The sequence below is a fragment of the Orcinus orca genome, chromosome 19 (genome assembly GCF_937001465.1).
Source record: "Orcinus orca chromosome 19, mOrcOrc1.1, whole genome shotgun sequence".
NCBI classification, from domain to species: domain Eukaryota; kingdom Metazoa; phylum Chordata; class Mammalia; order Artiodactyla; family Delphinidae; genus Orcinus; species Orcinus orca.
In genome coordinates, this window is record NC_064577.1 from 15786341 (window position 1) to 15798388 (window position 12048).

Consider the following 12048-nt stretch of genomic DNA (forward strand, 5'->3'; position numbering starts at 1 on the left):
AATGATTTTAAAGAAGAGAGAAAAAAATACTTTGTTCATTGTAAGGTGTGCTGAAAACCTTCTTACCAAGAAAAATAAGTCTTCCCTCCTCTTCCCATCTTTTTAAGTCTGAGTGAAACTGATTTTCTGAGTTTGTGAAACCTTAAAGGGAAATTTTATGGTGTAAGTACTTCCTGCAATTGGATGTTTTTTGTTTCTTCGATAATTCAGATTTACTATAACTCATCTGGGGAGAGGCCACTTTGACGAGCAGGCCAGGCCTATGTGTGCAGGCCTGAAATGACATTTCTGAATGTGTCTCACACAAAACCTTCCGTTTCTTCTTCAAGGCAATTAAAATATTTGTAATACACGTGAAGAATGATTGACAGCAAAGAAAAGCAACAGTGACATTTGTCCCCTTATTTTTTTTTTTTTAACATCTTTATTGGAGTATAGTTGCTTTACAATGGTGTGTTAGTTTCTGCTTTATAACAAAGTGAATCAGCTATACTTATACAGATATCCCCATATCCCCTCCCTCTTGCGTCTGCCTCCCACCCTCCCTATCCCACCCCTCTAGGTGGTCACAAAGCACCGAGCTGATCTCCCTGTGCTATGCAGCTGCTTCCCACTAGCTATCTGTTTTACAGTTGGTAGTGTATATATGTCCATGCCACTCTCTCACTTTGTCCCAGCTTACCCTTCCCCCTCCCCGTGTCCTCAAGTCCATTCTCTACGTCTTTGTCTTTATTCCTGTCCTGCCCTAGGTTCATGAGAACCTTTTTTTTTTTTAGATTCCATATATATGTGTTAGCATATGGTATTTGTTTTTCTCTTTCTGACTTACTTCACTCTGTATGACAGACTCTAGGTCCATCCACCTCACTACAAATAACTCAGTTTCGTTTCTTTTTATGGCTGAGTAATATTCCATTGTATGTATGTGCCACGTCTTCTTTATCCATTCATCTGTGGATGGACACTTAGGTTGCTTCCATATCCTGGCTATTGTAAACAGAGCTGCAATGAACATTGTGGTACATGACTCTTTTTGAATTATGGTTTTCTCAGGGTATATGCCCAGTAGTGGGATTGCTGGGTCATATGGTAGTTCTATTTGTAGCTTTTTAAGGAACCTCCATACGGTTTTCCATAGTGGCTGTATCAATTTACATTCCCACCAGCAGTGCAAGAGGGTGATTCCCTTTTCTCCACACCCTCTCCAGCATTTATTGTTTGTAGATTTTTTGATATCCCCTTATTTTAGTTTTTCCTTATATTTTGAGGCCTTTGTGGGTAAGAAAATGAAGCCAGGTTTTGGGATCACATAGCTGTAAGTGCAGTTTGTATGACTTTGGACAAGTTACCCATATTTAAGTGGACTTCAGTTTCACTCTCTTGAATTATTTTACATTATAGGGTGCAACAGGCTGAATAATGCCCCCGCACCCGCCGAGATGTCCACGTCCTAGTCCCTGGCATCTGTGAATGGTACTTTATATGGCAAAAAAGGACTCTGCAGGTGTGACTGAATTAAGGATTTTTGAGATGGAGAGATTATTCTCAATTACCTTATGGGACCCTAGATGCCATCACATGTATCCTTAGAAGTAGAAGGCAGAGGGAGACTGCACCACAGAAAGTGGGACTGCAGTGTGAAGACAGAGATAGAGATTGGAGTGATGCAGCCACAAGCCAAGGAATAGCGGCAGCTGCCAGACACTGCAAGGGGCAAGGAACAGATTATCCCTAGAGCCTCTGGAGGGACAGTGGCCTGGCTGACACCTTCAGATCAGTGATGCTGGCTTCAGACATTGAGCCTCCAGAACTGGAAGAGAATAAATTCCTGTTTTAAGCCACCAAGTTTGCAGTAATTTGTTATAGCAGCCACAAGAAATTAATACATATATGTTATATACAAAGTATATGGCATATACATACACATATACATGAAGAGTATACACAATGTATCTAGCAGGGTCGGGCACACAGGACTTCAGTTGTTGGCAGGCATGTAATCTCTCAGTCATATTTATCTGAGCTGTAGCAGTTTGCCTGCCTGGTTGACATCTCCCTATGATATTTAAAAAAAAATAGCCCTTTTTAAACTTTTTTTTAAAATAAATTTATTTATTTTATTTTATTTTATTTATTTATTTTTGACTGCGTTGGGTCTCCGTTGCTGCGCACGGGCTTTCTCTGGTTGTGGCGAGTGGGGGCTACTCTTCGTTGCGGTGCACGGGCGTCTCATTGCGGTGGCTTCTCTTGTTGTGCAGCACAGGCTCTAGGCGCACGGGCTTCAGTAGTTGTGGCACACGGGCTCAGTAGTTGTGGCTCGTGGGCTCTAGAGCTCAGGCTCAGTAGTTGTGGCTCACGGGCTTAGTTGCTCCACAGCATGTGGGATCTTCCCGGACCAGGGCTTGAACACGTGTCCCCTGCAATGGCAAGCGGATTCTTAACCACTGCGCCACCAGGGAAGCCCTGAACTTTTTTTAAAATTAATTTTTATTGGAGTATAGTTGATTTACAATGTTGTGTTAGTTTCTGCTGTACAGCAAAGTGAATCAGTTATGCATATATCCACTCTTTATTGGATTCTTTTCCCATATAGGTCGTTACAGAGTATTGAGTAGAGTTCCCTATGAAAAATAGCCCTTTTCAAAAAAAAAAAGTGTTGATTCCTAGGGTTTTCTAAGAAGAAAACAAACCCTAGGCATAATACCATCCCTTTTCTTTATTTACAAAAATAGAATTCACTATGTGACTGTTTTCTGTTTATTAAAGTAAAATTCCCCCCAAGTTCTTTAACCATCTTTAATATTCAGCATTAGTCAAACATTATCACGTTTCAAGAATTTAGTTCCTACTACATTGCAATATATATATATTTACATCAATAAAGTGATATCCTTTCTCCCTAAATAGTCACATACACACACAAGGAGGCTGGTAGAGAGGAAGGTGTCTAGGGAGGACAGAGCTGATGTCCCGGGAGTGAGGGAGCTAAACAGGCTCTAAGGGGAGGGGTCACCGTTGGTGAGCGAAGCCTGAATCCACGATGCCAGAGCTGTAGCGGGGGGCAGCCACGCACGTGGGCGCCTCACTGGCCTGAGGATGACAGGGTCACAGAGAAGGATCCGGGGTATTGGGTCAGCCCTCCACGTGGGCGTCCAAGTCACCTACAACTCCTGCAGAACTCAAATAGCAGCCGGACTCTAAGCCAAAGCCTACAGCGAATCCAGGACAGGGAGCAGCAGGTCCCCGGGTCCTACATTATTCACAGGTGCTGAACCAGTGTCTCCCTTCAGTTTTCAGGTTTGTATTTTCTGCACAGGTTTTGTAAATTTGGACTTTGCACCTGTATGTGGGGCAGGGCATCCAACTTCTTATAGGAGAATTCTTAGTTTTCCCATCCAAGGCATCCCACTGAAGGCCAGCCTCCTCCCTACCTCCCTGGGCCAGCGAGCCCCTCCTAGACCACAGGGCGCTCCCAGAGACACGGGTCTCTAGGGTCCTAGTTCTGCCTCTCTTGTCTCCTCTGTGTGAAGAGGTGTGCCCCCTTTTTCCACCTGGGCATTAAAGTCCTGGTCTGCATGTAGACCTGGGGTTTCCGGTTACTCTTACCACTTGGATTTTAATTTTTTCCTTTTTCTTTCTTTTTTTTCCCTTTCTTATCACTTCTATGTATTAAAAATATCTTTTTCTATTTTATGTAGCATTACTATTGCTTATATTAAAGGAAGGGGCTTCATATCTGTTTGGACCACTAAGTCACCAGAAGTGCTACTGTTCCCCAGACTGCTGTCAACCTCCCATTTTTTATTTATTTATTTTTTTTGCGGTACGCGGGCCTCTCGCTGTTGTGGCCTCTCCCGTTGCGGGGCACAGGCTCCAGACGCGCAGGCTCAGCGGCCATGGCTCACGGGCCCAGCCGCTCCGCGGCATGTGGGATCTTCCCGGACCGGGTCACGAACCCGTGTCCCCTGCATCGGCAGGCGGACTCTCACCCACTGCGCCACCAGGGAAGCCCCCAACCTCCCATTTTTAATACTTCACGCCTCACAGCTGTTTGTGAGTCTGTCTGTCTTCACAAGCCTCTCTAGGGCTGATGGATGGCATAACTTACTTCTCTCTCTACCCTGCTGCCCAGTACAACACAAGGAAGATGCTTATGAAACCATGGAATGAGAGCGAGGGAGAGAGAAAGATAATTTAATAGGTGTTAACCTCAAAGTAGTGAACTTTTTTTGGAGCCACACAAACAAAAATGTGTTACTTTGTTCAGTATGAGATCAAGTCAGAGCAGTTGAACTCAGTTTCGAGGTACGTACAACTCCGATCCGACCCTATTACTTATTAAATGCAGCATCTTAAAGAACTGCAAAAAGCCAAACCGTAAATCTTCTAAGGACTCCGGCGTTTTAAATTTATGTTTGCAGCTGAAGTCAGCCACACCTCCTGGGGCTGGTCTTAAAATAATTCGTTTCTCAAAAAGTCAGAGTATCCTGGCACTGAACAATAACATGAAAGAGCCCCAGCCTGGAGGAACTATTTGTTTTTGTAGCACCAGAATCAACCCTCTTTTAACGAACACAGAGCTTGCCATAGGTTCAGGGGTTTTATTTAGCTGTTTTCTGAATCTCTCAAAGCTCAGCTTCTGAAATTCTAGCGAGACCCCATCCATGGCCCTCCTCAGCCTGGACACCTCCTTATTCTTTCTGCTCACCAGCCCCGACCTCAGACAGACAGGCAGGGACAGACAGAGGGGCCGTACTGACCAGGAGCCTTGCTGCCTCTCACTTGCTTTGTACCGCAGCAACAGAGGTGTCCTGGACCAGCGCCCACGCCCTGGAAACAACACACCCGTCTCAAAGGCACAGGCCCTGCCTGATAGGACTTGAATGCGGAGGTGATAACAGCAGCTGAGCCAGAGCAGGGCTGGGAGCCCCCCACCCCCTGTCTGTGGAGGCATAGCAGACACATAAACACCCCCCCCACTGCCGCCGGAAGGAGGGGGTGAGGCAGAGAGACTGACGGGCAGGTGGCCGCGCATCGCTCCAGGTGAGCAGGCACTGAACCTGCACGCCAGGTTGGCACCAGACCACCAGCTCTACACTCCTTCCTCTAGGGTGACCCCGAAATGCTGCTTTCCCAGCCAAGAAGCCTGGCGGGCCAGCCAGGCAGCTAGGAAGCGGATGCCAAGGCTGTCACTGGCGGAGGGCTTGAAAAGGCGCAACCGAGACCTTCCGACTCCCACCTGTATCAGACACACCTGTATCCATCTGTCTGCCTGCTGCACCAGAGATTATAGAGAACAACAGAGCGGGGAGGGCGGGCTCCTCTCTGGCAGATTTCAGTACAGGAGATGGATGATGAGAAACGTGCAAGGATGATGAGATCGCCCCCTGCCACCCCAGTGCCCTGTGTGTCTGTGCTCTAGGCGCAAAGCCAAAGCAATATAAGAGGCGTGGCTTTTTCTGCGTGACCTCCAGACCTCTCTGAATATTGAGGTTGTCTGATACATACGGGATCTCATGCTTCCTGAGCATTACAAAGGGAGGGGACAATTTCTGCCAACGTGCTAGCTACTCTCCCTGGGACCAGCTAAATCTAAGTGTTCGCGATGACGTTTCCTCCGGCCACGGGCTGAGGGGAACAGGGAGCCGTGTGGATTCCTCAGTTTCTATCCCTGCAGCCTGGAATGGGATGCACCAGCCAGTGTGGACTCAACAGACGCCTGAAATGCCAATCCTCAGAACTGAGTCTGCCACTCAAGCGGGGGCTTCCTAGAAGGCGGGGGCGGGGGGGGGGGGTGTGTGTGGCCCTAACCCCACCTCAGGCCCCTCCATCCTGAAGCAGTTCGTCCTAGAGCCTTAGGTCTCCCCCCTGCCGGAGGCCAACCGGGAATGCTGGAGGGCAAAGCCCTGTTGCAGGAAGCAGACCCCAGCTCAGCAGGAAGTATTTCTTTATTCGTTCCAGAGGTGGGCTGTGGAGCGGGTGTGGGTTAGGGCCATGCTGCTCCGATCAGCCTTGAGCACCTTGTCAGACCGTGTGCCTGCAGAGTTGGACGGAGACCAAATGCGTCTGCAGGTAAAGCACGGCTGTCCGTGGGGTTCGCAACACGGCCGTCGGGGTGAAGAGCTCTTCCAGCAGAAGCAGGAAGGTGTGCTGCCCATCTCCGGGGGCTCAAGGCAGCGCAGAGCTCCCTCTGACCTGCATCCACATCTGAGTGCTCTGAGGGCCCCTGGGGTTACTCCACTAATTCACAGAGGGCCATTAACCAGAGGTGACGCCTGACACCACTCCAGAAGCAAAACAAGAATTCAACTGCACCAAGCTCATTGAAATATTCAGACGCACACAAACGCAAAAGCAAATGAGACCCCAAATGCGGCGGTTTCTTAGGGCAATCAGACTAAAAGCAAGAGATTAGGTTCGAATTTAGACTCTGCTGATTAGATATGAGAATCCAGCAAGTTGCCAGATGAAATACAGGACGCCCTGTTAAACTTGAATTTCAAATAAATTTGAATAACTGTTTAAGTGTGCCCCATGCAGTGTTTGTTCCCTGCGGTATTTTTAGTTGCTAAATTTGGCAACCTTGGTGCTGCAGAAGTTGAGGTTATCGTTAGGAGGTAGATAACATGGGGTGATCTTTGTAAAAGGGTGGTGTGACATTGAATGAAACTTTGGGCAGGTCTTTCCTACGTGTTTGCCGCTCCTGGAAGCAGGGACTGTGTCTTACCAGATTGTAACCCACAGTCCCCAGTGCCCGGCGTATGGGCAACGGTACGTGAACAGGATGTTGAATTGGGTATAACGATTAAATGACATTTAGGTGGCACTTTTAATAGAGCAGCTGATGGAGATGGTGGCTGAAAAAAAGGTTGCAAAGAATATGCAGTAACTGCACCCTGAAGGAGCTGCCCCTGGCTGTTCTCAGGGAGGCCTGCCGGGTTGGAAAGGAATCAGCCATGGCAGCAAAATGGAATCCGCAAGTTGTCAGGGCAGAGGTGTGCGGGGAAGTTCATGACAGAGAATTCGCGGTTAAGCGACAGTGTGGCAATATTCCTGATGTGACATTCTCCCCAGATTATAAAAATCATTTATGTGCATTGGAAAATTGAAGAAACAAAAAAAAAAACTACAGAAAAATATTGATTAAATTCGTTCATAACCTCACAACCCAGAGATAAACACAATTAACACTTAATTCTATACTCATAGTATTTCTGAACCTATATGTATATATGTATATGTATTTAGAAATTAAAATTCATATAATTTTTTTCTAGCTTTTTCAAAGTATTGCGAGCATTGCTTCATGTCCTTAAATATTCTTTGAGTATATAATTCTGATGTCTGCCTCTTATCAACTTTTGGATGGGTCAAAATGTGTTACACCAATCCCTAAACATTCAAAATTGAAGTTGTTTTTAGTTCCTTGGCAGTATAAGTAAAGCTGTTATAATCATTCAGTCATGCAAACCAATATACACATCTCTGATTATTTTCTCAGGGCATTTTAGTGAAATTATGGGATCATTGATTATACACATAAAAAGGTATTTTTTAGTGTATTTATATTTATTCAGCACTGACTGTATACCCTGCACTATTCTAAGTACTTAAGATAGGCTAAATCATTTTGTCCCTGTAGTACTAAAGGTGACGGTTGTTTTCCTCATGTTTCAGAAGAGGAAATTACACCACAGGAAAACTAATAACATGCCAAGTTTTCACACCTAGAAAGTGAAAGAGGAGCGATTGTCACAATCCCAATGGTCTCCAGTCCAACTGTCTAATTGCTCTTCGCTGCTGTTTCACCAGTTCTCCATTGGTAGCTTTTGAATTCTCATCTCATACATTGGGAGACAGAGGGAAATATTATATCTTTATCTTTGGTTCTGTGATAACCTATAGGTTGTTTCATTTGTACTTTTGATAACTATGTAGGTTGAATTTTTTCACATTTATTAACATTTTTCATAATAGAATTTTTTAATATTTATTAAAAAGTTGCTTTTTTCCTCATTAGTGAACTGGCAGTGTTTATGTTAGGGTGATTGTCTTTTACTCTTTGACATATGTGTGTATAAATACATATATGTGTGTGTGTGTATATATATATTTTTCTCTCTCCCCCTCCCTCCATAGAGGTATATACATGTGCGTATATATATATATATATATATACACACACACACACACACACACATAATATATACATATATATGTATATGGAGAGAGGGGGAGAGGGGATGTACATGTTGAGTATATTAACCCTTTGCTTATCGTAAATATTCTATTATTCCCTGTGTAGTGCCATGTAATTTTATAAAGGTTTGGATGTCTTTAATTCCTGTATACCCAAACTATTTATTGTTCCTTACTTTAAATATTTTTAGTTAAGAATTGCTTCTGTCTCAAACATTCATATTTTCTTTTAGCTCTGTTATGATTTTATGTTTTATTCAAATATCTGATCTATTTGGAAAATTTTTTATTAGTGTTATTTTGCTATTAGGGATATAACTGATCTTTAAAACTAACAACCAAGTTTTCTAGTAACATTTACTAATTAATGCATCATTTCTCCAATTACTTGGAAGTGTACTTCTATCATATACTTTTTTGGGCCTTCTGTTCTGTTCCGTGGCTCTCGTTATCCTATGATATTACCACATTGTTCTGATGATTGTAATTTTTTTTTTTTTTTTTTTTTTTTTGTGGTTCACGGGCCTCTCACTGCTGTGGCCTCTCCCATTGCGGAGCACAGGCTCCTGACGCACAGGCTCAGCGGCCATGGCTCACGGGCCCAGCAGCTCCACGGCATGTGGGATCTTCCTGGACCGGGGCACGAACCAGTGTCCCCTGCATCAGCAGGCGGACTCTCAACCACTGCGCCACCAGGGAAGCCCGATGATTGTAATTTTATAAACAGTTTAGCAATGTCCCTGCATTGCTCCTCTTTTAAATAAAATTGCCTATCCTTGTTGCTTTATGTTTTTGAATAATCTTCAGAATCACTTTTTCAACTTACAAAATAACATCATGGTGAAGTTTACTGGAAATACCTTAAACTTACCTATTATTTGGGGAAAGACTTACATTTATAAAATAATACCTTTCCTTCTAGGAATAAAATTTATTTTACTTTTGTTCCTCTAATATATCTTGATAAAGTTTTGTAGTATTTTTTCACATAGACGCTGAGTGTTTCTTTTTTAATTTATTCCTTGCTATTTTGTGTATTTTGTATTCATTTGAATAAGTCTCTTTTTTTTTTTTTTTTTTTTTTTGCGGTACGCAGGCCTCTCACTGTTGTGGCCTCTCCCATTGCGGAGCACAGGCTCCGGACACGCAGGCTCAGCGGCCATGGCTCACGGGCCCAGCCGTTCCGTGACATGTGGGATCTTCCCGGACCAGGGCACAAACCCTGTATCCTGCTTTGGCAGGCGGACTCCCAACCACTGCGCCACCAGGGAAGCCCAAATAAGTCTCTTTTTAAAAAAAGAAAATGCTAGTTGGCTTTTTGAAATGTTTAAAAGAGTCATTGAGGGTTTGTGGTAGTGGTAGTTGGTGCTCCTTTATTTTGTTTTAGCCAACGTTCTGTGTTATTTATTCGTTTGAGTAGATTTTTAGTAGATGCTCTTGATTTTCCAAGGAGAACAATCATTCGTCATCTGGAAATGACAAGCTGGTCTTGTTGCCACTAATGATGTCTCTTTTTTCAGTCGTTTGTTTTATTGCTTTGGATAGAACTTCCAAAAAATACTGTGTAATTGTGGTGATGGTGGGGAGGGAGAGGGATGGACTGGGAGTTTGGGGTTGGTAGATGCAAACTACTATATATAGAATGGATAAACAGCAAGGTCCTACTGTATAGCACAGGGAACTATATTCAATATCCTGTGATAAACAGTAATGGAAAAGAATGTCTGTATGTGTATAACTGAGTCACTTTGCTGAACAGCAATTGGCATGACATTGTAAATCAACTACACTTCAATTAAAAAAAAGAGGGAAATAATTGTGGTGATGGCAGATGTGTACCTGATTCCAATGAAAACTCCTGTGGTGTTTCATCATTGCATGTAATCTTCACTGGGTTAAAATATATCCTTTTTTCTTATGTCAAAAATTACGTTTTTTGATTTGCTAATATTGGTATTTGATTTTATCTAATACATTTTTTCTTATGATGTTTAGAAGATTTTCCCCTCCTCTGGCCTGTTTATGTAATATATTTTAATAGTAGCTTTCCTAAAATTAACACATCCTTTCATTCTTTAGGGGAAAAATGCAACTTGGCTGCAGAACATTATTTTTTGAGGTCAGAATCACATTCCTAATATTTTCTCTCTGACTGTACAATGGGTACATAGTTTGCGTATTTCTTCTCTTGTGCTGTGGTTGTCAAGTTTTAGAACCAGAGTTAAGATAGCTTTACGAAACTAATTAGGAAGCTTTGGATCTTCTTCTGTCCTTTCAGTTTACAGAGTCCGAGAATTATCTGTTCTTAAAAGTTGGAAAAAATTGTTCATAAAAACATGTGAGTCAAGAGCCTTTTTTGGAGGTAAGCCTTTGACAACACTTCCAATTTCTTCCCTGGTTATTCTTTTTTTTTTAAGATTTATTTATTTATTTATTTATTATTATTTTTGGCTGCATTGGGTCTTTGTTGCTGCACGCAGGCTTTCTCTAGTTGCGGTGCACAGGCTTCTTATTGGGTGACTTCTCTTGATGCGGAGCGTGGGCTCTACGCGTGCGGGCTTCAGTAGTTGTGGCATGCAGGCTCAGTAGTTGTGGCGTGCAGGCTTAGTTGCTCCACGGCATGTGGGATCTTCCAGGACCAGGGCTTGAACCCGTGTCCCCTGCATTGCAGGCGGTTTCTTAACCACTACGCCACCAGGGAAGTCCTTCCCTGGTTATTCTTTCCTACTCAGGTGTCTGCTTCATCCTCAGTCCATTTCTGTCATCTCTATTTTCCTAGAAAATCGTCCATTTCATTGAGATTTTCAAACTGACAAGCATAAAGAGGTAAATAGTATTCTCTTACAACGCTTTTAAACTCTCTCCTGTCCACAGCATCATTGCCTTGTAACTAATTTTGTACATTTACATTTTCTCTCTCCGTTTTAAGATTAGATGTGTAGTTTGTCTATATGATTGGCTCAGTCACAATACTAACAAGGTCCAAATATCAGACCTTTAAAATAAATTCTAATGTTTTCCCTCTTTCCAAATGAACTTTTGCTTCTTTCCTCATCACTTTCTCCTTTCTCCTTTCCTAAAGCTTATTTTGCTCTTCTTTTCGCATATCTTAGTTGAATGTTTAATTATTTTGTATTCGTCTTTTCTTGAATAGCAATGAACATATTTAAGACCGTGCAAATGCCCCTGAGTGTCCCTCTGGCACCATTCCATGGTCCTTTATAGGCAGCCTTCCTATCAAAGTAAAATTGACCCTTGAACCACACAGGTTTGAACTGCATGGGTCCACTTATACATGGATTTTTTTTCAACAAATACTACAGTTCTACCTGATTCACAGTTGGTTGAATCCGAGGATGCAGAACCATAGATATGGGTACAGAGGGCTGCCTAGGAGACTTGAGCATCCGTGGATTTTGGTATCCACAGAGGGTCCTGGATCCAATCCCCCATAGGTACTGAGGGATGATTGTAGTTCAGAGTTATAGTTTTTCCCCTCAAAAGTACAAAAGCTATTTACATAGTATTTTATCTTAATTTAATGAGGTTTTATTTAAACTGGCATTAGTCATTTATAGAGTAGGTTTCTTCTTTTTGTTTTTACCATAGTATGTTTAGATGATGCTATCGTAAGATTTCTGCCCTGAGGGGTAGACATACTAAGGTTTTGTAAGGGTTTTGATTTTGTAAATAGATATGTGAATCAGTTTGTATTAATGTCATGAGCATTTTAAAATAAAGTGGATTCCATTTTTATAGGGCTCAAATTCGGTATGTATCTATTATATTATTAGTTTTCATACTTAAAGTCATTATAGTATTAATTATTTGTGACTTTCTGCAGCTATT

General features: G+C 42.8%; 1 pseudogene; it reads left to right on the plus strand.

Moving 5' to 3' along the window:
* The first annotated feature begins 5994 nt into the window (after positions 1-5994).
* LOC101277331 (calpastatin-like) overlaps positions 5995-12048 on the plus strand; it is a 39425-nt pseudogene continuing 33371 nt past the window's right edge.